This window comes from Etheostoma cragini, chromosome 12 (genome assembly GCF_013103735.1).
Source record: "Etheostoma cragini isolate CJK2018 chromosome 12, CSU_Ecrag_1.0, whole genome shotgun sequence".
Classification (NCBI taxonomy): domain Eukaryota; kingdom Metazoa; phylum Chordata; class Actinopteri; order Perciformes; family Percidae; genus Etheostoma; species Etheostoma cragini.
The window spans coordinates 17,095,221-17,101,528 of NC_048418.1; positions in this window are offsets into that span (position 1 = coordinate 17,095,221).

The window sequence follows — 6,308 nt, forward strand, 5'->3', positions numbered from 1 at the left end:
GTGAGTCTGTGTTAAGAGTTTAGAAAAAGTATCTGAAGTATGGGTGAGCGCTTGTTAGCGATTGAAAAAAACTGTAATGTTACAGCTCGGTGACAAGAAAATGAAAACATGCTGTCCAGTTATGGGTCACAGCAGGACTGGAGCCTATCCCAGCACGCATTTGGTGGAAATCAGCTAAACAACTGTTCAGAATAATATTCACAGCTATGAACAAAGGAGCATGTAAGAAGGACGTAAAATGCAACCTTCACCAAAAAAGGCAACCTTACTTCCTTGCTAATCACTAAGCCACTGTACCACATCGTTATAATCTAAATTACTTATTGCATTTAATGTGGTTGTAATGTTAAAACATTCTTATTTAAGAATACGCCATGGCAAGACATACCGTTTTTAAATGCACCCACCTATTTTCCTGTAAATGCCCCAGAAAGAAAATGAAGTAAACAGAAACAAATGTGATGACACAGGCTGGTTTCAATAGACATACACACACACACACACACACACACACACAAAAACACAAACACAAACACAAATCTTTGGTGTATTTTAGTTTCTCACAGCTATTAGGCATTGTACAGAGGTGTATCAGATAAGAAAAGAGAGCTTACTTTACTTTTGTAAGTGATTTTTTCTTTATGTTTTGTTATAGAAGAAGGATGTTTAGGGTTTTGATAGGTATGTGACAACAAGATGGTGTAAAGAGCATGGAAAGACCCAACCAAAAGACTATGATTTGACCGGAAAAAAACTGACACCAACCTCACCCACTCCAGGGGTGTTGTTCTTTACGTCTGATTCTGACCTCTGACCTTCGTGTAAAGGGATTGGATTGTAAAAAAAAACAAATCAATAGAGGAACAATTTTATGTTTTACATTAGTTTAAAAAAATGAAGTAAACGATTGGTGTGACAGTATTGAACTTCCAGTCCCCTTGCTTGATTACTGTCTGACAAAAAATAAATGAAAGACCTTGTAAAAAACTCATCACATTATTGTATACATCCATGGAATTAATTCACTTGATTGAGCAGTGCAACAGCAATTCAATATCATTTTCTATCTTGGCATCTTTTCCGTCTTTGTCTCTCTAATCTGTCTCCTCTATTATTGGAAAAATTTAAAACACTTTAGCCAAGAAACAGAATTAAGTGATGTACAGCAGGTTAATAATTGCACTTTCTGGGGCTCCAGCTTCTTTGAAACACCCCAAGGCACATTATTGGACATTCTTCTTAGAAGTAAAATTAGGGTAACAGAGAGAAGTGAAATAACATAAAACAACAACAATGGAACATTACAGTCTACAGTGTAGCATTATACTATCACAGGCAGCATGAACAATAAACCTTACGCTAATTCTACATGAGTGAGAGAGTAGTGGCTGTGGCTGTGATTTATGGAGCTAGCTCCCTCTTTTCTGTCGGTGAGTGCAGTGTGTGGGCCCAGATAGCAGCTGATAGTCCAGATAACACGATCTCTCCCAGTGCCAACTCCTGACCTGTGTGTGAAGGTGAGATCAATGAAGGAAAGGAAAACACAATGAAGGAACAAAAGAGTGAACTTGTGATCTGGTGATGCTGGTGTTTGTGTGTATGCATGTGTATGTGAGTGTGTTCACTGCTTGGGTGGCCCAAGGATGAGTGGCCATTGTTGCTGGAATTCAATAGGGCTGATTAGTGGAAGAAAAGTGAAGAAAAGTGTGTGCATCTGTGTGTGTGGGTTTGTGTGTGTGTGTGTGTGTGTGTGTGTGTGTGTGTGTGTGTGTTTGTGTGTGTGTGTGTGTGTTTGTGTAAAAACATGCACTGGCATGCGTGTCTGTGTGAAGCAGGGGGTGGTGTATGTGTTTGTACTTTTGCACTAAGCGCAGCAGAGAAGAATGGGGGAATTAGCCATAAAGCCAGTGAGAAAGCAGACTTCAGGGTGACATACCACACAAATCCAAGGAATGGGGATTGTTTCTCTCCACATCCACAGCAATGCTTTGTTTCAATACAAAAACTCTCTTGCAGGACTCCATACAGTGATAAATCATATTTTTTTTGAAACAATATGAATATTTTTTGAATGCTGTCAGTCAGCTAGCGATGTCTATGATTGCAGTGAAAAATAGCTTAAGGCATCGGTCACTTTAACCTACGTAACTTTCTGTTATCAAGCCACTTGAAGCCATATTTAATGAATCATTCTAAACCATCTACTGTTAGATCTTTTAACTAAAAGCATGCACATGTTAATTTCACTGCAATCATTTGCTCTCTCGCCATTTTGTGAATGTTCTCTTGAATGAAAAAACACCTTTGAGAGTATAGTTTCTCTACTGCTGCCTATATATATATACTGTATATATATATAAATATATATACTGGTTATGTGTTCCAGCTGTGATTGCACATTGCACCGGATTGTTGCTCTGAGTTCTTCTAATCATCTCTCACAGAAACAGAGGAAGAACGAGATCAATATTTGTTGAAAACGCTCTTTAACATAACAAATGTGTTTGTAATCTATACTCTGTGTGTGTGTGTGTGTGTGTGTGTGTGTGTTTGTGTGTGTGCGTGTGTGTGCGTGTGTGTGTGTGTGTGTGTGCGTGCGTGCATGTGTGTGTGTGTTTGTGTGTGTGTGTGTGTGTGTGTGTTTGTGTGTGTGTGTGTGTGTGTGTGTGTGAGATCACTTGATGATATACCTTGGCCGTGACGGGGCCTATTGAGGGGTGGCAGGAGGAGGAGGAGGAATACGAAGTTCCAGGCAATCATGCAGACAGGCGGGAGGGCCCGAATAGTGTAAACATGTTTTAAATAAACAGGAACCAGCGTAATGCCCTTTTAATTGATTCATTCTGTGCTTTGCTGTTTACAGAAGGGCCTAAATATGAGCCTCGTAAGGCAGGGGCCTTGTGTAGTTTGTTTAGTTCAAACAATAACAGTTTGAACACCAGACGCAGTTGTGGATCAGTCAAGATGCGTTGTGCTGTACCGCTCTGCGGCATTGCATTTTCTGTTGTGTTTTTCATGTTGCCTCTCTCTCTTCTCATCACTCTCTTTGTGTGTGTTTCCATTTAAGAACTCCATTTTAGGGGAGAAGAAAGGAGCTAAATCAGCTCTCTAGAGTACCCCACTGTCTCCTCTTTACAATTTGCTGGCCAGCCAGGGTATGTTGGTCTGTGTGTGTGTGTGTGTGTGTGTGTGTGTGTGTGTGTGTGTGTGTGACTGAAGTTTAAATTGTAGCCACAGTGTAATGATATGGTGGCACAGCATTGAGGGGTACTCCAAAGGGAGGGCGGGGGTTGGTAATTAAACATATGCAGACACAGACACATACAGAGTGTGACACACACACACACACACACAGTCAGACACACAGAGAGGCAAAGAAAGAAAGCAAAGCTAAACACATCCAAGTGGGGTAGTAAAAGCTAATGAAGGCTCAGCGCTAGGCTGGCACACACAGCCATTTCATGTGGTGAAGAGGAGAGGAGGAGGAGGAGGAAGAGGAGGAGGAGGAGGAGGATGACCGGGGCAGGCTGGGGAGTAATAAGGCAGAGCCTTACTCTAAAGCAAGTTAGGCAAACCAGAGGATCAACTGTAATTGACACCATGCATAAGCGTGTTTTTTTAATATTGTTTGCAGGGTCTGCCAAATGCTCGTCTATGCAATGAAAAAGGCAAACAATGGCATTAACACATTTGTGGAGCACTAACGATAAAACTATTAGTGTCTCATTAAAGTACTGTAAGGGTATGGCTAACAAGCACAGTTCCACTTTATGAAGTTGACTACCCAGTAACAATCACGAACAAGAGAAGTTGACTGTGCTGTTTGGAAACTTAGTACATTTGGAAATAATATAGGAAAATTGTTTTATTCAATAAAGCATTTAACTTTGCACACTACATCAATATATGTATGCTGCCGTGATACACATCACTAAAATGATTGTGTCACTGTAAGGTGTGAGTGGCAATGTGCAAAATTACTATTTCCAGTCTTTTGTTTTTGATGATGGCGACAGCTTTGATGATAAACCAAAGTTTGCTGTGGGTTTTTTTTAACCACAACTCAGAACTCACAGTGTGGCCAGTGCTGTGGTTTCTTTATTGCTGTATTTTTTTATTTACAGTTTGACTTTCTATGTTTTTTTTACCCCTATGTCAGTTCAGCTTTCTCGATCACGGTAAATGTGAGAGCCAATTAGTGCCCCTAGTATAAATAATTTTTCGGGTGCAACCCAGAAGCACATACAGTTTTTGACCACACGGCGACACACACACACACACACACACACACACACACACACACACACACACACACACACACACACACACACACACGGACACACGCATAGCAACACCACATAAACGTACAACATACATAAAAGCAGTAATTCGTCTGGACTATGGACCTATAGCTCATGGAAATAAATAGAACCAATGGTGTTAATTGCACTTTATTGATCAAAAAAGGTAAAAAGTGTGTTAATTCCTCTACCCGTGGAAAGGCACCTCAGGGGCTTGGAGCTTGGGCTTAGCCTCCACAGTAAGTATGGGCTTCCATTTGTCTCAAACTGAAGGCTAGCTGACTTTCTTGATAAATAGCACATTACTTATGATGAGCCAAGGTAGTCTTGCCAAAAAATATGCAGCTAATTATAAATGCAGACAACTTTTATCACAAAGCTAAATGAGTCCTTTTTGGAAAAGGTGACCCTTAGATTTAATTCCACAACATAACAACATTTTCTCTGGGTGTGTATAGGATCATTTAGCATTTATCGCACCGCACTGGCAGATTTATTCTCTTAATGTAGGAAAATTAAGTTTTTAGGAATTAGTGATACACACAAATGACTTGATAAGATGGTAATGTTTGCATCTCATCATCATGGTTTCAGGGAAGGCTGTAAAACTGGGAATGTGAGTATTTTTTTTTGAGCACTTGGAGTCTACATGTTGTTCTCTGCACTATGCAAGCAAACACATATAAATTCTCTGGTGAGTCCCGTAAAAGACGAAACAAAAAAAACAATGGTGGGTTTTGAGGATTAATTTCAAAAGCACACTAACACATTTCTGCGCTATTCATGGTTTGTGGTTATGACTGGTGTTCCCTCAAAGAGGTTGTGTGCAGGCCTGCAGTGTCTCAACCTTTATCGTTCACATGAAGAAACTGATTGAATTCAAGAATAGAATTTATGGGCTAATTTCATAGTCAAGATACAAATTTGTTTCAGATGCATTTTATTTTTTCACTAAAGTTTCAAAGAAAACGTTTAAAGTCGTAGTCTCATTTTTCTTTCTTATTTTTTTTAGCAGAGAAGCAGCCTTCTCTGGGCTCAATGGTTTGAAATGGAAAACTGATGAAGACCAACATGGAAATTGTGAGTGACAGACTGGCCCTGTGGACCAGTTACTGACCAAATTGAGAAACAGAGAAACCAAGAGCTGCACTCTGTGACTGAACATGTGTGTGTGTGTGTGTGTGTGTGTGTGTGTGTGTGTGTGTGTGTGTGTGTGTGTGTGTGCGTGGCTGTGTTGTGTGTGTGTGTGTGTGTGTGTGTGTGTGTGGCTGGCTGTGGGTGTAAAGCAATAACACTAATGGCCTTCAATACTGTAACACACAAGACCTTAATGTCCTAAAAGACCCTAAAAGTGTCTTATGTGTCTTAATATTTACTAAACATGTCAGATCATATCACTTTAAATAGCAAAACTGGTGTTGCCAATTCTGTAATTGGTTATAAAAGTTCTTCTTACTAGTGCAAATATTGATTTTTAGACATAAGTATATTTTCATATATTTTATGGTTTTTTGGGGAATCAGTCTTGCATTGCCAGACCTTCGTCCACAGTGCTGTGGCGGAGGGTGCTGCTAGTCCACACAGCCTCTGGTTTGTTGGCATTTCTTTAGACCAATCGCAATAGTCTTGGGTGGTGCTGAGCACCAAGCGGCGCAACGGTGCCGCTGCAAAATAGCATCAGGGAGGAACTTGTTTTGGTGGAACGTGTGTACGTTCAAAAGTTGTTTTAGTCATGCAGCCGAAAACTCAGGATTGGATTTACCCTGCAGAGATCTGAGGAGCATGGACATGAATCAATTGGGCTACACAATGCTGTTATGATCATGTCCTCCAAAATCTGCAACGTGCTGTGACCAACAGGGGGCATAGTCAAGCTAAACAAATATTGCAATTGTTGATGGTCTGTAATAAAAAAACATACACAAACATTGGATATATTTATTGAAATTAAAGGTGGTCAGTTAGTCAATCAAAAATGTATTTAATGCTGCTTGTATTAAATGAACA